This window comes from Phacochoerus africanus, chromosome 2 (assembly GCF_016906955.1).
Source record: "Phacochoerus africanus isolate WHEZ1 chromosome 2, ROS_Pafr_v1, whole genome shotgun sequence".
NCBI classification, from domain to species: Eukaryota; Metazoa; Chordata; class Mammalia; order Artiodactyla; family Suidae; genus Phacochoerus; species Phacochoerus africanus.
Window position 1 is genome coordinate 270,738,571 of NC_062545.1, and position 23,538 is coordinate 270,762,108.

Below are 23,538 nucleotides of genomic sequence, written 5' to 3' on the forward strand. Positions count from 1 at the left end.
CTGTCCCCAGCCAGTGGCATCAGCCTGAGGACCCTGGCTCCTGCCCTGCCACTCCCCAGACACCAGCCAAATACTCTTGAGCTGGTAAGCCCTTTAGCCCTTACCCCTCCGAGCCTGACTTTCCTCACCTGTGGGATGGGAGAGCTGGTGGCCCCTCTCCCCCAGGTGATGTGCATAGCCCAGTGCCTGGAAGACCCTAGACCCTGGATGTTTGAGGAGGCTTTTGGTGGGAGAGCAAAGCAGCTCCGGCTGGAATCTCCCAGGGGCCTGCACATGTCCATCCTACATGTGTCTCAAGGCTCCTCCCCTCCCAGGCTCACCGCTAGGTTGGTGGAGGGGGGCAGGTATCCTGCATAGAACTCAAGTTGCTGGTGCTTTAATATGGAGAGGGTTGAGTTTATAGGTGCCACCACGCATCTCTCTAATTAACTGAGCCCTCTGTCGGTGGCCGCCGCCTTGCCCAGCCCCATCTCCCCCCCCCATCACCCCCAGTCCTTTTTGAAGTGTGCAAAACCCCCACCCCTTCCTGCCGCCCCTGCCGGCTGAACCAACTGCAGACCCTACGGGCTCAGCTGGGAGGGATTTATTGGCGGAGAATTTCAATCATGGGTTCTTGGCTCCAACTTGTGGCTTCCCCCAAAATCTCCCCCAGCAGTTTGATACTCGGTGGAACTGAGGCGGGAAGGAGGGCCGGACTGGATGATCTCAGAACTCAGATTTCCCCCCGGGCCCGTCGGAGAGTTCACAGCCCCTCACTTGGAGGAAGGGAACGCAAAGCAGCGAGAGAGACGAAGGTTCCTGACAAGCCGTGGAGGTACCGGAATCTGTCCACTTTCCAGGAGCTGCTTAGAAACAGTATTTCCACCTTCACACACACACACACACACACCCCCGCCCCCAGCACTGACACACTTCCGGGCAGGTGTCTGGGTCTCTGCGGTGGAAGCTGGGGAAAGTCGGGGCTGGGGGGCGGGGGGGAGCCCCCAACTATAGAATTGGACACCCAAGCCCCAGAGAGGTGCCGTTTTTCTGAAGCCGCAGGCGTTGGCCTCCGTCCGCGGTTTCCCGACTCAGGAGCCCACGCCCTTCCTCGGGAGCCCAGCCAAGAAGGTCCTGGGACAGAGGGCCCCATGTGCCGCTCATTTTCCTCCCCCTCTGGGCAGGGCCGACTCGTTCCGTGCCTCGCAGAGATCTTTGCCTGATGGATACGCCGGGGCCCCGACTGCCGTGGCCCTGGGGAGAAAAAAACATCGTGTGCAGTTTCGCGTAAAGCCTCCCACTTCTCGCTTAATAAGTGCTGAAAGCGGCACAAACAGAGCGACCCCGGGCTCGCCATGACTAACAGGATGACCACATCAGGCAGCCGAGCCGAGGGAGAAGGGAACGCGCCGGCAGGGCGTCCCCGGAGCGCGGTGTCCGATTCCGATTCCCTCCCAGGACGCTCCGCCAGCCGCGCTTTGAAGCCGGGCCGAGGCCGCCGCGGAGCTGGGAGCTGGGAGCTCGTGGGGGCGCGGAGCCGAGGGGGAAGGGCCGGCCCCCCCTCCGGCACGATGGGCACTGATCGCCCGAGATAAAGGCACCCCAGCCTCCGCCAGCTTGTGCTGAGTCGCCCTTTTCAAAAGCCCTTTCAGATGGTTTCACTTCTCCGCGCGCGCTTTGTTGAAAGATGTAAAAATTTCAAACCACCGCAGAGTAAACATTTCAAAACTCGCTCTTTTCAAAATCGGTCACATTTTCAAAAATCCCCCGAATTCCATCTCTCCATCCACCCCCCCCCCACCCCCACTCCCACTCCCCTCCGCCCCTTCTTCTGCTGTCTTTGGATTCGAGTGTTTTTCATTAATTTCGAAGCAGTCCAGGTAGAGCTGGTGTTTGCGAGCCGTGTTTTACGGGCGGGAAGTAGCTTTGTTATTTAGGAGATGTTTTAGGTAAGTCAATGTCTTGTCAAAATCAAGCAGGTTTTCTTTATTAGGGTGAAATCGTAATGAACTCATCTGCTTCTAATATTTATAAAGAGAAGAGAGGCCATTAATTCTACTGCTTGTGAATAAAACCATCTGTGATTTCTTTCCATTTGATGGGTTTTGGTTTTAATATACATTTTTCACAAATAAGCGCAGAGATTTTTTGGTGAAAATGTCACATGCAGGATCTCATAAAGAAAGAATGCAACGAGAGGAAAAAAAACGAAATGTTTTGTTAGCTAAGTAATTTCTCACCTTGCAGAGTGGGGAACATTTGAGCCAACTTTGGCACATTAGGTGAGAGAATCGCCCGGTTCACCGCTAATGCAATCCATGACATGTTACAAGGCGGACCGCGTCCGTTTTGAAGTTTGTTTTCCTTTGGGAATGACACAGTTCGTTTAACCTAATCTGTCCTGACACTTGAATTATAATATTATGAGCTTCTTCAGGGAAGTAGAACAGTAGTTGCCTGCTTAAAAGCAAAGCAGAAGTTAATAAAGTGGGCAAGATGTCACGGAAAAGGAGCTAATCGAATCACAGTGTCATTCTCTAGAGAAAATACAGTCAAGTTGTATTTTATTTTTTCCCCAGTCGAAATCTTGGACGCCTAATGACACGTTTCTGTCCAGGAAGAAATTTGAACTCCGAAACCGAACTTGATTAAACCCCAAACTGCGAGACCTTGCCCACTGGGACCGCTCGGGGACTTTGACTTCTGGGTGTCAGAGCTTAATTAAAATATTCATCCAGCTGCTCTCCCCTCGCCAAGGGGGCCCAGAGGAATTAAACCAATAAGCCTAATTCTATTAGTTCACCTGCCTGTGTACACAGAGATGCGGAAGACCATTTACGGGTTCGGGGGTGGGGTGGTGGGGGGGCATCAGACCCACCCTGCAAATCCAGCGTGGGCCACCACCGCAGGAGCGAAACCGTCCCCTAAAGAGTCCCACGTCACACTCAGGAGTCTCAGCCCCTGGTTCCAAACACACACAGCTATTTTTAAATTCTCGTTCAAGAAAATGACCATGCCAAGCGAGTTGTGGTAAGGACGTACAGGGATGTGTTATGCTCTCTGTGTCATTTATCATGACACGTAGCTTTTACTGAATTCTCTCTGCCACTGGGCCCCGACCCTTTTCCATGCTCAAGGAACTCTTCACTTCCACTCTGTGGCGCAAAACCCTTATTACCCCCACTTGACAGATGAGGAAACTGAGGCTCCGAGAGACGAAGTGGCTTGAAGCCCAGACTTCACAGACCAGTTTGATCTTCTACCCCTTAATACAGGGACGGCTCCCCCTGATGCTTTGATCTTTGCCTTAATTAATTTCTGTTCTCTTTGCCCTACACACACAGTATAACATTTAGACGGTACAGAGGCTGGAAAGGGGAAAGTCAGCCTCGCTTTCACCCTTCCCAGTCCTGTGGTCCCTTCCACAGGGCAGCCCCTGCGGACACCTTCTAGTATCTCATTCCAGAGTCAAGTCTCATTCCAACACACACATGTATATTTCCTTGGGAAAAAAAAAAATGCATGGAGCACAGCAGGTACACTCTTCTGCAGCTTGCTTTTTTCACTTCCTAAGACCTCTTGGAGGTTTCTCCATTCTTGTCCCTTTTCAGACTCCATGGCACAGCACGGGGAGCTATATTCACTATCTTCTAATAACCTATCATGGGAAATAATCTGAAAGAGGATAGATATATCCATGCATAACTGAATCACTCTGCTCTACACTTGAAACGACCACAACACTGTAACCACAATTAAAAAAAAAAAAAGTATTTTTTTTTTTTTTAAAAAGACCACATGCTCTTCAGTAGATGCAGTGGACTGAACCGTATGAGACTGTCCACATTCAACCATTTTTGAGCAGCAAAAAGTAGCCTCCTAACGTGTTTCTGCCTAGCATCACATTTTTCTACCCGATTTCTTATCATGGGTATTTAGGTGGTTTCCCACCTTTCGCACCTCCAGACAGAGCCAGGCTGCACGTCCCCTCGCACACCGACAGGTACCGTCAGACAGACAGACTCCTAGAAGTGCCAGGACCAGGGCGTAAGTCCAGTCCCTTCCCTTGGCCCAAGGTCTTTGAAATGAAATGGTCATACTGGCTAATTTTGGAAACCCCTGTGGTCCCCACATTTGTAATTCCACAGCCCATCCAGAGAGAGGACTCGCCACTACCTCACGCAGACAACCACAGCTCTGGCCCAGGGTCCCCCCATCACTGCGGAAACAAATGTTTTCCACCAAACACGAATTCCCTCCCTGCTGGCTGAATCTGTCAGCCAGGGAATGAGACATTTCTCTGTGATCAATACAAATGGAATAGAAATCCGGCCCAGACAGCAGCAAGATGTGGGGGGGTTTTTTGGGTTTCTTTCAATAAGGAGAACTCCAGAGGATATCACATTCCTATGACGACAGCTGACAGACCTGGATTTTTAGTGTCAGAACCTGTTTCATGGGGAGGTCTGCAGCGAGGGCCTTGGCCAAGCGCTGGGTGGGTGTGGGGGGCCAGAATCGAGCTGGCCCTTCCAGGCTGCGGCAGGAACCAGCCGCCACCGCCCCGGCCCACCGCCCGGCCTCGGCCCCTGCAGGCCACCTGTTCACAAAGGCGGCTGCATTTGCCAGCTGGGCTGCTGTGGAAGAGTCGGCGTGGCCGGCCAGCCGGCCAGAGGTGCTCTACCGCCACGGACCTGGTTATTTACGGCTCGCTTGTGGTCCCGGACAACTGGGCATCTCTGGGATGAGGGCAGTTTGCCTTCAACAGGACCAGATACCCGGGCAGAGGTGGCAGTGAACGTAAGCAACCGTGTTGATGGTCTCTTTCCTTGTCATAGATTCATCTGGTTGACAGAGCGGCGCAGAGAGGCACCTTGAGCCGGTTACCAGTCGAAAAAGGCTTGAGAACGGCCAGCTACAAACGGTCTAGCACAAACTAGAATGTTCGCAAAAGGCAAGTCTTGCCCAAAGAAACTAGATGCCTCCAAGATCCGTCTCTCGAGTCCTCTGCCTCTTTTAAAACTATCTGCTGGTGCAGATCTGAGCTGAGAAAGACGGCAGAGACAGGAAAACAGCTGGCCTTTAAGGGAGACGGGATCGGCAGTGATTTATTTCAAGGATTTGATATTTTAAGTTATTGTTGTTGTTGTATGTGTGTGTGCAATAAATCATGTTTTAAAGTAACTGTTAATAGAGTGTTTTATTCTTTAAAAATACTCATTTTTTTCCCCCCTTTCAAGCAGATGGGGTTGTTTCTTGTAGCTGAATTTTCAGGTTTTGCTAAGCGACAGGACAGTAAGAAAGAATGTGTTGATAAATTTTTCCACTGGGAACTGTTGCCACCTGAATTTATCATCCAGAAAAGGTCTTGCCCTTAAAATACATAAATAAATAATAAAAAAAAATTAGAGGAGGAGGAGAAGAAGAGGAGCCTTAGATGGTATCGTTCAAAAACACTTTGTTTGAATTTATGTAAATGTGTTTAGTCCTTCAGCTTTTGAACCACTGGATTCCCATTGAGGAATTTTAAATACCATGCTAGGCGCTCTGAGTTTCAAAAGGCGACTCTCCAAGCCGAGCCGCATCTACCAAAGCTCTTAAAACCAGGCACAGAGGTTCCCCCCAAGGAAGGTCGTGGGGGATGATTACACCACTCCTTTGTGTGGCACAATATCGCCCCGCGCGTGGGCACTCTCGGACCCTGCGCTGAAAGGAGCCGACTGGGCCGTGGCTTAAAACTAATCTCGTCCCCGGCTCCCTGGCAAGAGGTCAGGAAGCGAGCCGTTGAGCCCCTGCTCTCCGGCAAGATCTGAAGGGCTTGGCAAATATAACAAGTTGTAAGAGGGCAGGGGGCCGGGGGGGGGGGGGGAGAGGGAGAGAAAAAGAATAAAAGCAAAATTAAATTTTTACAATTAAGTCTAGTCCCTTCTTTTTTCATTTCGTTAATTTCCAGCCGCTCACGTTTATTGCACATTAATTATGCATACAGCTTTTGTGCGACTTAAAACGTGAAGAATGCAATCTTTATCCTTTTATGGAGGATCCGGCTGCCAGGCTGGAGGTCTCGCCAGAGAAGCCTCAGGTCAGATGGGGCAGGAGCTGCCAACAGCCAGCGGCCCCGGACACCCCGCCCCATCCAGGGCTCTGATCCCCCACCTCAACTTTCTTAAAGTCCGTTCCTCCAGCAGGGGTGGCGAGCAGGGGCCTCAGAGGGTTGGCTGGCTATGTTTCTGGGCCAAACCTGGGGAAAGGACCCCAGACTCGCCCCTGAACAGCCCCACTCAGCTTGTCTCGACAAACATCTATGTTCAAACCCACCGGCCAGGCCTGGGAGCTCAAACAGAAAGCGACAAACAAAGGGTGTCGGGGTCCATTTCCTCCCTCCAGGTCCCCACCCTCACTTGCCAAAGGAAGCGGAGGAGCAGCAGCCCAAGGTGGGAGGGTTAAGGGGCCTGGGAGACGCTTCCCCAAGTCCCACTCACCCCCACCCCAGCCTCAGGGCCCCCACAGGGGGGCCTCAGGAAGGGATTGGCAGGTGGCCCTCTGCCAGCATGCTGTGTGACACCAGACAGGGCCACAGTCTCTCTGTGCCCCTGTCTCAGGACCTGCGTGGAAGCCCCTCTGGATGCCGACAGGCCCTGTGCCTCTCTTCCTGCCTCCTTTCTGGCCTCCCAGCCCAGGACCAACCCCCATCAAAGAGGAGCCCACCACCCAAGCAGAGATGGGGACATGATCACTCGGTTATGTTCCCGGGGTCGGGGCGGGGTTGGGGGGGGCACAGGAGTCCCTTCACCAACTGACCAGACTTGGGCCAAGAGCACAGATCCAAGGGCCCCAGGGGCCTGATTCTAGGAGCGGGAGACCACATTTGGCCTGGACCCTCCGGCTCTGCTCAGAATGGGGGACTCCCTGCGTTCTCAGGAGCCTATGCTTCCTCCTCACCCTGAGGCCAGCTGCCAGGTCACCTCAAGGGCACCAGCGCCCATCCTGAGCCAGGGAGGCAGGGCAGTCCCCCCGTTTCCTGAATGGGTTCTAAGCAGACACACTTGGGACCCTAGCCCAGCCCCACCCTCACTGCTGGGCAACGTGGGGCTCCCTGTCTGACCCCAGATTCCTCATCTGAAAGTGAGGATCAGCCTGGATACAGGGTGGCCCTGGGGTTGGGTGGCGTACAACTTCCAAAGCGCCCAGCCCAGGGTGAGCACCCAGGAAACGGGCGCTCACAGCACCCCCAGGGCATGCAGTGGACACCCCCATCTCACAGGTGAAGAGGCTTTTGGAGAGAAGCCTGCCTTGCCAGGCTTGGTGGCAGGGCCTGCTGTGTGACAGCTCCCAATGTCCTCCTCTTGGTCCCCCTGCCCTCGGCTCACGAGGGGCTGGGACCCCCACCCCTTCTCCATCCCCTGCCGGTGGGGAGGAGGCAAGAGAAGAGGAAACACACCCTCAGTCCTCTCTCCCCTGATGGCTTTTGTAGCGGATTTGCCAGAGGCTGTCTACACCCGCAGGAAGGGAGGCCTGGCACGTGGGCTCTTATCCCTGGTCCCTCCGCGCACACCCACAAACCAGCTACCGAGCCGGCTGGGGAACAAAGGCTGCTGCAAAGGCCTAGCTGAGAGGCCCCGCAAACGGGGCTGGGCAGCGAGCGGCCCCTGTTGCACAGGCATCAGGAGGTCAGCGCGGGGCCCAGGACAGGCACCCACAGGTCACACCAGTCCCCTGATCCGCCCGTGGGAGGGGGCTTTGAGCCTGGGCTGCCTCCTCCTTTTCTGTCGTTTTAATAAAAACTGCGCGCTGCCGACGGTCCTGATACCCTGGAAACCGGGGCTCCCGCCCCTCTCTTCTGGCATCTCCACCCCGTCCGGCAGGAGCGCTATGACAAAGTTTAAAACCAAATTGTCATCATAAAGAAGTCAGCCGTGCATACTAATAAACAACACGCTTAACATTTATGACTCTGCCTTCTGACAAACTAAAATGTGAAAACATGCCAAGATTCGGGTTTCATAAAACAATTTTTCATCAAGTTCTCTCCTTTGACAAAATGCCCCCCGCTGCATGCCTGTGCTGGCGGGACCCACGGCAAACACACAGCAGCCTTTCCCCAAACGGGCCTTGGGTCTGACACGCCCAAGGGTCTTTGGCTTTCTTAGACTTTGATTGACAAGCTTCTGGCTCTCCCAGGGAGCGCCCGGGGATTGGGGAACACAGTCTTGCTCTGAAAAGGAACCTTACAAAGCTGCCGGTCATGAGCACCAAAACCCCACTTTTTTGTTTTTTGTTTTTTGGGGTTTTTTTTTTGTATTTTTAGGGCCACACCCGCAGCATATGCAGGTTCTCAGCTAGGGGTCTAATGGGAGCTATAGCCACCAGCCTACACCACAGCCACGCCGGATCCTTAACCCACTGAGTGAGGCCAGGGATCAAACCCGCAACCTCATGGTTCTGCCGCGCAACAACAGGAACTCCCAAACCCCGCTTTTTGGGGGGGGGGGGGTAAAATACACAACAGAAAATATACCATCTTAACCATTTTTAAGTGTGCAATTCAGTGGCCTCAAGGACGTTCATGTGGTCATGGAGCCACCGCCTCCCTCCATCTCCAGAACGCTTCTCATCTTGCAAAACTGAAATCTTCTCCCCATCAAACAACAGCTCCCCATCTGCCCCTCATGCCAGCCCCTGGCAACCACCGTGCTACTTTCTGGCTCTCTGACTGCCCTAAGTAGCTCACCTAAGTGACATCATATAGTCATTGTCCTTTTGTGACAGGCTTCTTGCACCAAGCTAATGTCCTCCAGGTTTCCTCCAGGGTGTAGCCTGTGCCAGGCTTTCCTCCCTTTTTATGGCTGAATACTATTCCGTCGTACCAGCTGCTCCTAACAGTGCACGGGTAGCAGCCACACACGAGGAGACAAGCGCTCCCCCATCAGTGGAGGAAAAGGAAGGGGCTTCCCTCAGAGCACCCTGGGAGGAACCGAATGCCCTCATCCCAGCTCGGTTTCAATGGCCCAGAGGGATTTAGAGTCAGCCCAGGTCTCATGGAAGTTCAAACAGCTCCAGTCTGTCTGCCAGGCAAGCTCGCCTCTCCCCAGGCCCTCCCCCTGACCACCGGGCCAGGACAGAGCTGGGAGAACAGGCCCCTCTCTATTCCAGCATAAGGATGGGCTCTGGCCAGGGATGCAGTCAATCAACAAACACCTGGAAAGAACGCCCTGTGTGCCAGGGTTCTGCTCTCATGGATACTCCTGCAGTGTGGCCCTGGGCGGAGGTTGAAACCAAAGGAAGCTTTTTTTTTTTTTTTTTTGGTCTTTTTAGGGCCACACCTGTGGCATACGGAAGATCCCAGGCTAGGGGTCGAATCAGAGCTGTTGTTGCCAGCCTATGCCACAGCCATGGCAACACCAGATCCTTAACCCACAGAGTGCAGCCAGGGATCGAACCCGCATCCTCATGGATACTAATTGGGTTCATTACCACTGAGCCATGACGGAAACTCCCCAAAGGAAGCTTTTAAAATAATAATACTCTACCAGGCCTTTTGTTTTTCTGAAGTACCAGCACTTGTGTTTTGAGTAATTATCAAAATCCCTCTCAAATTACTGTTAATTTTCTTCAAATGGCAAAGGTGTTATGGTTACAGAGGCGAAGGGCCTTATTCTCAGAAAATGCACATCAAAGTATTGAGGGATGACGTACGGAATTTTCTTTCAAACATAACAAAACCATTCATAGCTGTGTGCACATGCAAATAAAGCAGGTACAGTGAAACGTTCACGTGCTGGATCTAGGCAGTCAGTATGTGGCTGTTCCTTGCTCTAATCTCTCATCTCCTCTCTGTATTTGAATATGTTTATTTAAGTCGGGGGCCACGCTTTGCGCTCAGCTTTCTTGCTATTTCCCTCTGCAGCCTCTTAACACAAATGTGACCCAGAGGTCCAAGGGGGCATGTCAACGATGGCTGGGACACAGAGAGAACATTCTACCAGGGGTGCGAGCAGGAATACTCAGCTCTGTCTCCCAACGGAGGGGACACGTGGCTCTGCCCACAAGCTGCTGGCCCAGATGGGAGCACAAAGCAGCACAAGTGCCACTGCCATCCCCAGGACCCCCCCCCCCTGCCCCCGGGACCGTGGGAGGGCTGCCACCAGTATGAGGATCTGTCCCCAGCTCTGGCTCAGGGTGTGACTCTGGCTCCAGGGCATCCCAGTCCATGGTGCGGTGTGTAGCCCAGAATCCATTGCTAATCAGAGTCAGAAACCCTCGCCCTGAGCCCAAGAGCTTGCATCCCCAAACTGGCTGCTGTGCCCCCGGCGCCAGCCCAGAGCCTGGCGCAGCGTGGGTGCCTGACAGAATGAGCCAAAGCTTCTGACCAAGGTTCTTGCATCATAAGTTAGACTAAAATTAAGGTCCCTCCTCAGAGCCCAGCTGGCTGGAGGTCAAGGGCAGATGGCCTGGGGGACGGGGGATGGGGCACACCTGTCTCCTGTCTTCTATGCAACGGCAGCTGAGGGAGAGCGGGTGGCGGGGACTGAGGAGCCCCGATGGGAAGCCTCAAGGGCAGGCAGCTGGGATGGGGCAGCCAGGCCGCAATGGGGCGGGGAGAGGGGGGGGGGCGGGCAGGCCACCAGGCTGGGGGCGCGTCTGACCCCACAGATCCAGGAGGCCAGGTGAGCCTCTCTGCGGCTGCCTTGGAAAGCAGGACTCTTGAGAGAGAAGGCTCCAGGAGGGGACAGCTTCTCTCTGGCCACTCACCCTCTGCCAGCCAGAAGGGGGGGCCTCCCTCCCTGACCAGGAGGAGCCACCTGAGAGGGTGTTTCGTTTTCATCATCATCAGAGATCAAAGACGAGTCCCATTGGGCTGGGGGTTCCCCCCGGGGGCCAGCAGGTGGCCTAGAAGGGCTCAAGGCCCTCTCCTCTCCTCCTGCTCCAGGGTGCCTGGCTCAAGGCCCCCCCCTTCCAGGGCCACTGCTCAGGGCAGACCCCTGGGGGAGGCACGGCCTTGGAGCTGGGGTCTTGCTGATCCAGTGGCTGTCGTCCCCCTGAAAGCCCAGTCCCGGGTAAGGAGAAATGAGACCCGTGGGTAAGAGCCGGGCTGTGGATGACAGATCCAGTCCCCGCCTGCCTCGGACCAGTACCCACCTCGCCCGGAGCCTCCTCTTGCCCTTCCATAAAAGGGGCACAGTATCATCCTTGTCAAACACTCGGCTTGGTCTCTGGAGTGAGGGCTCAGGAAGCAGGCAGCCTTGTCCTCTTTGCTGCCGCTGCTGTCACTGACCCATGTCCACTCACGATGCCAGCGCCCCCCGTCCCACCCCTGTGAGGGCTGTGCTTTGCTAAGATGGACTTTAGGTGATTTTTACACTGGGGGCCAGCAGGCCCGGCGAGACTGCTACGTAGGTCTAAATATGGAGCCCAGCTGAGCCCCCTCCTCGCCCATCACCCGTGGCCAGGGCCAGCATCCCCATTCCAGGCCCGCCGCCTCCCTGCCCTCCCCAGGAGGTGGGTTGGCCTGTATCCCCCCTCCCCTTCCCCGCCATCCCCCACCTCCCCCACCCCCAGGACAGAGGCCAGAGACTTTGGCCCCCTCTGTCATGAAAGAGCAAAACCACCACAGGGTTCAAAAGGAAAAGAGGCAAACGTGGTAACTCGACCCAGACGGTCCGTCCGCTTTATCAAAGCGGAGTCAGGGAGCAGTATTCCCACCAGGAGAGGCCGCAGCCTCATTAGGGAGCTCTGAGGACGATGAAAAAGCCCGGCCCAGCGCGCATCCCTGGGACAATTAGGCCTTGTCCCCCTGCTTTCAAAGGCTCTGTGTGTGTGTACGCGCGCGCGTGTGCACACCAGCTGTCTTTTTGATTGTCTCTCCCTTCCCTTTGCACCTACCCGCTCACCCCTCCCAACTCCAAGTGACTCAGTGAGTCACCCATGGTCCATCCTCTGCCCCCCGGGCATCCACAGATGTTCCAGACCAGAAAAGAACTTCGCTCAGACACCCAGCTCAGCTGAAAGATAGGGATGGTGCCATCACCTCCTCCGGTTCCTCCTCCTCAACTCCAGCCCTCCCGTCGCGGGGACAGAATGCAAACAATTCCCCCAGAGCAAATCCCGGCTCCGGTTTCCGGATGCCTCCGTCCAGGGAGCAGCGGTCTGAGCCTGAGCGGAGATTCTTCTCCGGATCCCCACAAGCACCTCCCCCCCCTTCCCCTGGAATGTTCCTTACCCACGGCAGGCGTCACACACAAGGATAGCAACACGGTTCTCTGTGCCCGGGATGCTGTCCGGGTCTCGGTTTGAGAGGCATCCTGCTTGGGGTCGGGGCGGGGGGGGGGGGGGGACGCTGATGCGTATCGGGAATGGCACCCCAAACGGACCCAGGCCCCAAGCGAAACACCGGCCTGCCCAGTCCTGCCCAGCCTGCTGGCACCATGGAAGTCTCCCTTAACCAACAATGCCACTTGTGAGATGCCGATTCCGACATCAGGCAATTATTTGAGGGGATCAGCACGTTGCTTTAAGTGAGAAGGCAAATTCTAGATGCTTGTTTGTGTCATAACAGCAGAGGAAGCGGGTGCAATATTTGTGAAATTAGAAACAGCCTCGGGTCTCGGGCCCGCGCTGATGGCACTCGGGTATTAATCCATTAAGGCAATCAAAAGAGCTTAAATAAAGTCTGAAGCCTGCAATATACATGTCCATGAACAAGCAGTAAAACTTCCTGAAAAGGTGATTTCAAAGCCATATTGCCCACGCTTGGCAAATTGCATATTTAATTATTTTGTCAGTCCCCCTCGCTCCTCTAATCTTTGGGGAAAATGCCTTTGGACATACGAAACCAGTTAGGATAATTAAGGTACGATGGAATTAGGTGTTGGCTGATTTCTCGGAAAGATGGCATCCTCGAGCCTGGTATGAGATGTGTGCAGACCCCAAAAGGCAGTAACGCTGGTAATGTCTGCCTTTCTATAGAAAGATCAAAGGTCTTTTGCCCCTTTCAAGATGTTTGTAGAATTTGTTTGCCAATTATCCCACATTTGCGCACTGGGACATCCTAGTTAACTCTTTGATGGCACCTCTGGAATTGGGCCGTAATTGACATCAAGCCGCACCTCCCGCCTCAAGGCTCGGGGCCAAGATTCCAATCTGAGGTCTAGGATCCCAGAGGGAAGAGGATGGATGGATGGAAGGTGGAAAGCGGGTATGGGCTGAGGTTTGGGTCCCTTAGTTTCAGCAGGATCCATGCTCAGCAAAGCAGGACTCTCTCCCCATTATTCAGTCTTGACAGACGGAGCGTGGGTAAACTCCCCCGCTCTCATTATGCGGTGATTTGGGGGCCAGGATTTTGTCTTCACAAAATCTCACCATCTTAAGAGCAGAGCCTGCCTTTGAAAACCATTCGGGAAAGGAAATACACTGAATACATTACTTCCCCACATTGAAATATTTCTCCTGGTCTGGGAAGAGCCTCTTTTTTAAGCCATCACATATTTGGAAAAAGGGAGAAAAAGCCGTCAAGATGTGATGTTTTTAGTTCTGGCCATCTCAAGATGAAATGTGATTAGGATAGGACGCCAAGGCATTAAGCCATATGTCAAAAGTTTTAACAAAAATCTAATATAAAGACCTTTCTTAGCCTGTGTTTTACTTTTGTTTCCTTTTTTCGTGTTCTGTTGCTCTTCCTCGACTCTGCAAATATTTTTCCCTGATTGTTTAGTTCAGATAATGTCTTTCACATCTTTGTGGTTAGTTTAAGAAAGAGAGGGAATGGGAAAAGAAAGAAAAGACTTTTCTAGCTCTCTTCGTATGCAAAGGCAGTGGCTCTTTCAGAAATAATTTTTTGAAGGGGACCTCAACAATTTGAAAAATGAAGTACCATTGATCCTGGGCATTCTATTCCGAGAGCCACCCCAAGAAAACGTAGCTGATGTTTTGTCTTTTTCTTTCTTTCTGTTTTACGTCTTGAAAATCCACCTGTATCCTCTAGCGAGTTTTTTTTAATCAATCGAGGAGGTGAGCTTCCAGAAGCATCGAAGGGAAAGCCTGCCCTTACGCTGTCAGCTGTTTTCCATGTTCCTCCAGAGAAACCAGAGATCACAGAAGCAGCTCACAGACTCTGCTGCACCTTCCACTAACAAGGAGCTCCAAACGCCTCGTTTCCCCGAGAAACAAGTCCACCACTGTGAGGGCACCCGCCACGCGCCCTCCAAAAATATACACCCAAAGAAAAAATATCGCAAGAAAATGTGTCTTCTCTTTTTTGCAACAATAAAGGAAGAATTACGACCTCTGGCATCTCCAAATTGTGAGAGCAGAGCCTCCAACCCGGGTTCCCGCTACCAGAGAAGAGCCTGGAAAATTCTCCCCAGGAGGGAAGAAGTCCTGGGCGGAGCTGCCAGCAAATAAAAAATAAAAATTAAAATAGCAAATAAAAATACCAGACGCGATTTTCAACTGGAATTTCAGGTAAACAAGGTATGTCTTTTTTTTTTAGTATAAATATGTCCCAAATATTTCATTGGACATACTTATACTAAAAAATGATGCCCTGGAGTTCCCGTCGTGGCGTAGCAGAAATGAATTTGACTAGGAACCATGAGGTTGTGGGTTCCATCCCTGGCCTCGCTCAGTGGGCTAAGGATCCGGCGTTGCCGTGAGCTGTGTCGCGGGTCGCAGATGTGGCTCGGATCCCACATAGCTGAGGCCGTGGTGTAGGCTGGCGGCTACAGCTCCGATTCGACCCCTAGGCTGGGAACCTCCGCATGCCGTGGGTGTGGCCCTAAAAAGTAAAAATGCCCTATTATCTGAAATTCCAGTTGCAGGGAGTGCCCTGTATTTGATCCGACAATCCTGGCCGAGCTGAGAAGGGGCAGGCTAGTTTTCCAGCCAGAAGCGAATCAAATCCATCAAGAAAACAGGGCTTTGGGTTGGGCTGGAACAGTGTTTGGACACTTGTGGTCTTGCTGGGACCCCCAGAGCCCGGTCCCCTCCTCTCTCTGCACCCCAGGTTTCCTATCAGGATTTGGGGGTTGCTTTCAGGTCTGAGGTTTGCCGGAAGGAATGAAGAAGCAGACCAGCTCTGCACCAGCCCTGAGCATGGTTTCCTGGGAATCGCCCGGTCCTCCCTTCCCGAGCCCCCCAAGTCAGTGGCCTTGTCCATGATCTGAGGGAGGAAGTGCCACACTGGGTCACCCAATGAGCAGAGCCTGTGCTTAAGGCACCAGCTGAACACACACACCTGGAGGTTTTAGCTGGTTTTAAAGCACCAAAGTATTCACTGTGGGGAGAACTGGGGCTCTGCAAACCTCCCTAACACAGTCTTCACAGTTCAGCACTTCATAGTTTATTTCGATGAGCCACGGGGTTGAAGTATCAGGATGTTTGGGGGGCTTTAGCCATCAAAGGTCTTGTCTTCTGGGACTGGCTGTCCCCAGCCTGTGTGGACCCAGGCCTCCGAGATGTGGGCTCCCCAGAACCCTGACTGTTCAGTGAGCTTGGGGAGATGGGCTCAGAGGCTCCCGGCCAAGGCTTGAAACCCCCCGAGCGCTGGCCCTGCGGGAGTGGTGTGCCTTCCGGTCCATGACGCAGGGCTGGGTGGATGAATTTCCATCACGTCCACAGGGGAGGCGGGCACAGGCTAACTCTGAGATCCGGCTTTCTCTGACTCCCAGTGAGGAGCCGCCAAGGCCGTCCTATTTCTTACGGCTCCTCAGAGCCCAACGGGCTGCCCTCCGCCAGTCCTTTCTCCCATCCCTCTAATTCTCTCCTGCTGTAGACGCCCTTCTTGTTCTCGTGGGCCTCCAGGGAGACAGAGAACAGCTGGTCAGCATCTGGTCCTCTCCATTAGCTGGGGCCTCTGCCCCCTGGGCCTTCCGCTCCCCGGGGGGAATAATCCCGCTTCCTCTAACCTTTCGGCTGGGTCCCGTGCTCCGGACCTTTCATCATGTCCACTGCGGCCTCTGGAGCCGCTCTGGGCTCCCTGGCCCTCCTATGGCTTCTGCTGAGTTGGGCCAGGCGGACCAGCAGGGGTCAGGGCAGAGAGTGAATGACCCTCCCTCCTGCCAGCGCAGGGAAGTGGGGGTGGGGGCAGCCGTGTCTGGGGGAAGGAGGCAGAGGTCAGGGCCCCCGCCAGGTTCCCCGGCTGCCAGGTGAGGCTCAAGCTTGTTGTCTGGAAACTGCCTCCTTGAAGCTTTGATGGGAAGAGGCCCGCAGGTGAGACAGGTACCATCCTGCTTCTGCTCCCAAACTCTCTTCCCCCATTGGGTGGCTTCGGGTCAGTATCCTCACTTCTTTAACCAAGCTTCCTCGCACATAACAGGGTAGTGGTGATTCCAGAGACAAGCCCCCCCCCCCCAAGTGCTTGGCCCTGACCCGCAGCTAGAGCTCAGGATGGGTATTATTCTCAGGGGAGCTGCCCCCACAACGGGGTATCATTGTCATCAGCCGTCATCCCAGACCAAAAAGTGCATATCCTGCGGCTCTACCCCCCCCCGCCCCCCCACCGCCCCCCGCCACCCTGGACCTGTGGGATTCTGCCACGGCCCCTGGTCAGGAAGGAGGGGCCTGCAAATGTGGTTGGGATGACCCGTTGCTCCTTAGTGCTTCCAGAGACACCTTTGTGGCTCCAGGGTGGTGTCTCTGCAGGCCCTGCGGTCCCAGGAGGGCCCCCTCTCCCTAGTGGGGATGCTTCTCTGGGGCGGGGCTGCGGGCCCCAAGCTGGTCTGGGCACTGAGTGGGCAAAACCAGTGGGGCTGAACTCCAACGCTCAGCATTTACAGATCTGAATTAAAAAACCAAGCTCACGGTAGCTCTCAGACACAGCTCGGTCAGCTCCACATTTGTGGAGGTGACCCACAAATGCTGGTGGTTAAGCATCTACAAGCAACACATGCTTTTTGATTGAGAGCTGAGCCCAGCACCCCAACCTCTGGCTCTCAGAGGCACCTGGTCCAAGAAGGGGCTGCAGAGCCGTGTCAGATGATCTGAGGTCCCCCCACCCTTCTCCCCCTCCCCCAGGCCTGAGAGCCCCCAAGAGCCAAGGGCTGCCTCTCCAGCTCACGTGGAGGTTAAGAAAGAGCCACTGGCCACGGGGGCCCCAGCCCCTCTGGCCACATGTCATCATACCCAGCACCTACCTAGCAATTAATTTGGTGATCAGGACTTGGAAAGAATCCCGGGGACCAGAGAGATATTTATTACATACAAACTTCTAATTAACTGCACGGAAGGCTGATGAAAACTGCTCCTTAAATCATCACTTTTTCCCTAGTATCTTCCTAGCAATTACTTTTAACATCCCGAAAATTGCCCGGAAGATATGCAAAACACATTTCCTATGAATCGCACTTGAGAGAGGCAAGCTCTCCTTTCTCTCCATCCCAGCGATGAAGAAAACGGGGAGCCAAATGTATTGTTCATCACACTGCCGCTGCGGATCCTAACGGGGGTGAGGCCCCCACAGCAAACAAGGAAAGGAAACCAAGCCATCAACCAAAGAACATGCCTTCAACGTCTTTGTGTGGTGGCCACGGCCACCAAGGTGTGTTGGTTCCAGGGCGGACCCCTCCTGGGGACAAGGGGCGGCAAGGCGCGGACTGCCCCCCCCCTCCTCGGGCCCCCCCCCCCCACACCCACCCCGGGTTCTGTGAGTGGCTCAGGATGGAGTTTAGGGTTGGGAAGAACTTACCTGTGGGTGATGGAGGGCAGGTTGGTCTCTGGAGCTGACGGCGGCGGCAGGGCTGGCCCGGGGAAGGTGGAGACGCTGCGGGTGGAGGCCCTCTGTGGACAGGTGCACGGGCCCATCTCTCTCCCGGGCTACCTGCGGTTTAGAGGACGTTTATGAGAAGCCCACGCAATCTCAAGAAGCACCTGCAGGCAATAAAACCCCTCCCATGTGTGAGGCCTTGAGGAAATTAACGGCTCCTCCCTGGGGATGCATATTTTGTGAAGATGTTTATTACAGATGAAGTGCTCCCGGGGTGGAACATTAACAAGTTGTAGAGTGATAAAAGGATTTTTATCCTTTTGCAGTGACAGAAGTAGGAAGACAGCTTTAACAGAACCTATAAAAGACCCACTTCCTAATGAATTTTCTTAACTCTTTATTATTAGGGTCAGCTGAGTGGCGTCGGGGTCCTTGGACGGCTGGACCGCTGGCCAAGGGGGTGGGGTGGGGCCGAATGGGGGCCCCAGGGCCTGGATGCTGGACAGAGGATGCACGAGAAGGACGTCGGTTGGAATTCCAGGCACAGAAAGCCAAGCGAGGGGCCGGGGGCCGGGGGAATGCTTTCTTCCCCAGGAAACTCGTTTGGAGCCCCCTCCAGGTGATGGGGGTGAGTCAGGCCAAAAAGCAGGTTCCAAGGCCCTCTTTTTAACCCCCTATTCGCCACTCCAGCCTGCAGGCCATTACCGAGATGAAAGCCCAGAGAATGCCTTTGGACCACGACTGCGGAATCTAATTGAATTATATGAATGCCGTTAAACGTCTGCTTCAGAGAGGCAGGGCTCACTTTCAAGACTGGATGCTTCAGGAGTTAATGGGCTATTTGAACAATATAGGCCAAGAGCCGAACACAGGTGGGCTGTGTTAATAACTTTATTTAGACCCGCTTTTTTTTTTTTCCCTTTGAGGCGCACAAGCCTTCCATTAATGCATTCATTAGAGTTTATGGCCGGGCTCTGGTTTTCTCCTAATGACACTGTCCAGACCCGGCTCCCCAGCTAATTGAGGCCAGCTGCCCGGCTGCCCCGCCCCAGCCTTGGGACCCAGTGTCACCGGGATTAGCTGCTGGGGCTGGAGCTGGACCAGGGCCGGAGCAGGGCTGGGATGCTAGCAGTTGGGGAAGGGCACCTTGCCGCCCCCTTTTCCCTGTAACTGCCTGAGAGATGGGGTCAAGGGAGTCGGTGTTCTCAGAGACCCCCTAGCTCCACCCAGGCACAGTGAAGGAGCCCGGATGGGTGGGCTTCCACTGCCCCGTCTCTTCGTGGCCGATGCTGCCTCCACTCCCGCCCCCTCCTGGCCCTCCTCCCCACTGCAGCCACACTGATGTTCTGGGAGGCCCACCCGATGCCTTCAGGTCCCCCGCTAAGCCACCTGCTGTGGTGCCCCACGGCCCTCGGAGTAGAGAGCAGATGCTCTGGGCAGTCGACATCCTGGCTGCTTCAATCTCATCTCTTCCTCTCATCGTGTGTGAGAGCTTGTGTGGCCCCTCCTTGGCTTGTGTGGCCCACCAGCCGGGAATGTCTCCCCTACCCTGCCTGGACCACCACCCCTCTTCTCCCAAACCTGCCAGACCTGGTTCAAATGCAGCCTCCTCCAGGAAGCCTTCCTTTCCTGCCTGTATCAGAACCCTATGAATGTGTATGCTCACGTCTTGTCATTGGCTCCCCCACCCCCCACTAGACCATGAAGACCTAGGGGAGAGGATCCATTTTCATTATTATTATCGAAATAACTATAACACCTTAGTGGTTCCCATTTGTCAAGCATTTGCGGTGGTGCTTTACAAGCATTGACTCATTAAATCTCCCCAGCACCCTCGGAAATATGTCTTGGGGTCCCCATTTTATACATGAGAAAACTGAGGCTCCCGGACAGGAAGTTACCTGTCCAATGAGACCCAGCTCTGCCATTCACCAACTGGGGGGACCTCCCTTCGCCTCCCCAACAATAGCAACTACATCCTGGCATTGCAGCAGCCATGTGCTGGAACTGGTTCAGGCCAGCTCACGAGAGCTGCTTGTTAAATTTTCAGGAGTTAATTTTGTGAGCTGGTCATTAAAAGCAGTCATTCTTGGGAGTTCCCGTCATAGCTCAGTGGTAATGAACCCAACTGGGATCCATGAGGACTCGGGTTCAATCCCTGGCCTTGCTCAGTGGGTTAAGGATCCAGTGTTGCTGTGAGCTGTGGTGTAGGTCACAGACGTGGCATTACTGTGGCTGTGGTGTAGGTGGGCAGCTGTAGCTCCAATTCGACCCCTAGCCTAGAAACTTCCATAGGCTGCACCTGCAGCCCTAAAAAGCAAAAAAAAAAAAAAAAAAAAGCCATTGTTTAAAATTAACTTAGGTAAACTTACAATGAAATATGCAATATTCAAACTAAAGGTAATAACTACCCCCAAGCTTGTCAATTCCTATAAAATTTACTTGATTTTACTATCACTGATGCCCCTGAGGGTGTCTGAGCCTTCTGCATCTGTGGTGCAAATCCCACATGATGCCATGCTACTGCCCACCTCTTCCAATGCCACCTCCTGTGACATCGGGTTGGTCACTTGAAGTCAACCATGGTTGGAGTATTTACACCACGGAAATTGGCAAACTCTGCCATTGGGGGTTTGTGTGTTTTTCCTCCAGAGTTTGTTGTGAGACCTAAGCACACCTCTGGATCACAGGGGAGGCGATAGGGAAATCACTGAGCACAGTGCCTGGTCCATCCTAAATGCTCCATTCAAGTTCCCTTATTCGAAGCTGATGAGTGGTGATAGTGACAACAGTACCACATGCCCCTCGCTCCAAGCCCCAAACCTCTCTCTAGTCCAGGCCTCTCTCCTGAGCTCTAGGTTCGCCTGGTCCAGCTTCCTAGACACCTCCACCAGGATGCCCCAGAGGCCCAGGACTTGACACGCCCAGAAGAGCATGCCCCTCTGAGACTCTCCAGCTCACTGAATGGCAATGAGGGGCAGCCTGGCCATTAGTCTTGCCTCCTCCCTGCCTCCCTCCCCAATAACCAATAACCAGGACCTCCTACCTGCACTGGGGTACCTGGGCCCCACTGGTTGCCAATCTCACTCCTTCCAGGACACATCCCTCCAAATGGGCAGTGTGACCATCCCCAAGCATAAGTCCAAGCACTCATTACCCCTACCTGGCTCTCGATCGTCTCTGGGAGAAGGTCCCAGCTCCTTGCCATCATCTGAGTTTCCCCCTCCCCCTGCTGGTCGCTGCTATCTACTGGCTCACAGCCTTACCCCCCCTGCAGGCATACGCCTCTCCCAGCAACGCCAAACTGCTTGCATTTGTCGAGCACATTCGTCTAGATGGTGTTCTGAGCATTGGGACTACAAGAGAGAACAAGACCAAGTCCCTATTCTCCTGAAACTCCCATTCTAACAGGCAAAAAAATCAAGTTAAAAGTCATATGTATACATCATATCCTGTATTATGATATATATACATATAATATATACGTATGTGTAATATCAGGTGGCTCAACCAGCTTGAAGGAAAAGAAAGCAGGGTCAGAGCAGAGAGTTACTGAGAGGGCTGTGGTTTCATACAGGCTGGAGGACAGCCTCTCCAGTTGGTGACATTTGCACAGAGATCCAGAGAGAGTGCAGGTGTGAGTCTCCAGGCAGAGGGAACGGGCAGTGCAAAGGCCCTGAGCTGGGACTGTGGACTCTCCAAGGAACAGCAGTGGTTGGAACAGAGTGATCAGGTAAATTCAGAGAAACCCAGGGGCCAGATCACATCAGGCCTTGTTCACACCAAGGACTTTGGAATTTATCTGGTGTAAGCTAAATGCCATTAGTGCATTTTCAGCAGACACAATGCTGAAAATGACATTGTGCAGTGACACAACGTGCTAGGAGGCAACTACAGACATCCTGAGAAGAGATGACATAGTTGTGCTGGTTCTTCTTTCTGGATCTTGCCATGGAATGACATATCCCCACTTCTCCTCATCGTGTAAGACCAGTTCCAGGGCCACCTCCTCCAGGAAGCCTCCTTGGTCTCTCTTCCTGGGTTGGGTCAGGTGGCCCTTCCCAGTGCTCCCACAATACACATTTAAACTCTGCTCACTCCAATTACCTCATTGTTTATAAGGTCTATTTACTCACCTGTTTCCCCAGTAGCCAAACAGCAGCTGGAGAACAGAGGTCAGGATGCCCTCTCCCCAGGGCCAGTGTGTGACCAGGCACAGAGGAGATGCTCAGTGAACATGTGTTGACATGAGCTAAAAGATACAATAATATTAACACAGTGAATGCCATTCCACAATAACTCAGGGAATACCAATCAAAGAGAAGCTTCTACAGGGTGCCAGAGACACTGCACTGAATAGAACATGTTCCTATCCTCTTGAATCTCCCACTCTAGGGTCTGGGGAAACTTTCAGAAGTTAGGTGTGGCTAGAGTTTAAGAGAGGGAGGGGAGTGGTAGGAACTGGTACAGAGTTCCACTATACTATACCTTGAATGTCAGGCTAAGGGATTTGTGCTTTATCCTGTGATCAATAAGAAAATATTAAAAGCATATGGCCACAGTCAAATTTAAGTTTCATTTTATTTTTTTTACAGCCACACCTGTGGAACATGGAAGTTCCTGGGCCAAGGGTCAAATCAGAGTCTAGCTGAGGCCCATGCCACAGCCAGATCTGAGCCACATATGCAAACCATGCTGCAGCCTATGGCCACACTGGATCCTTAACCCACTGGGTGAGGTCAGGAATCAAACCTGCATCCTCACAGAGACAACGTCAGGTCTTTAACCCACTGATCCACAACTCCTCAAATTTCAGTTTTAGAAAGATAACACTAAAATGGCACCAGGGGTGTTCCCGTCGTGGCTCAGTGGTTGAGGAACCCAACAAGGAACTGTGAGATTGCAGGTTCGATCCCTGGCCTTGCTCAGTGGGTTAAGGATCCAGGGTTGCCATGAGCTGTGCTGTAAGTCACAGATTCGGCTCAGATCCCACGCTGCTGTGGCTGGGGCATAGGCTGGTGGCTACAGCTCTGATTAGATCCCTAGCCTGGGAACCTCCATATGCCATAGGTGCAGCCAATGAAAAGACAAAAAAAGACCAAATTTTTAAAAAATAAGAAATAAATAAAATGTCACCAGGCCCAAATGGTTTTATGAGCTTTCACAAAGAACAGATAATTCACGTGCAATGAATACCTTCTTGAGAATAGGAAGAGATGGAAAGTTTCACTTATAATTCTATGAAATGATCATAAATCTAAAACCATAACCTGACAAAGACAGTGCCATAGACCTGATCAATCTCTTCTGAAATATTGATGGGGAAATATGAAATCAAACATTATCAGAGAATCTAGTAGAACAATAAAAGTATAATACACTGTGATTAAATAGCATCCATTCCAGGAATGCAGGTCCCAGAATGCATGGTCAATCCCAGGAAAAACTTAAATAGTCTATTACATTCAATGCCCCCTTAAATATTATGCAGACTTTGTACTTAAGAGTGAAACACTGAGATTTCCCATTGTGGCTCTGCAGTAATGAACCCAATTAGTATCCATGAGGATGCAGGTTTGATTTCAGGCCTCACTCAGTGGGTTAAGGATCCAGCATTGCTGTGAGCTGTGGTGTAGGTCACAGATGCATCTTGGATCTCACATTGCTGTGGCTGTGGTGTAGGCCAGCAGCTACAGCAGCTCCACTTTGACCCCTAGCCTGGGAACTTCCATATGCCACGAGTGTGGCCCTAAAAAGCAAAAGAAAGCAAGAAAGCAAGAAAGGAAGGAAGGAAGGAAAGAAAGAAAGACTGACGAGACATAGCAGCCAGCCCACGTTGCTGACAAGGGTGCTTATGATGGTGG

The 23,538-nt window shown here is 53.0% G+C and overlaps 1 long non-coding RNA gene across 1 annotated transcript; it reads right to left on the minus strand.

Annotated features, from left to right (window-relative positions):
• Positions 1-568: 568 nt before the first annotated feature.
• LOC125121408 (uncharacterized) lies at positions 569-17,780 on the minus strand. Its single transcript, XR_007133450.1, has 2 exons — positions 17,657-17,780; positions 569-1,233 (listed from the first exon to the last, which is right to left on the minus strand). It is a non-coding gene; the product is annotated as an uncharacterized LOC125121408 (long non-coding RNA).
• Between the last annotated feature and the right edge of the window lie 5,758 nt (positions 17,781-23,538).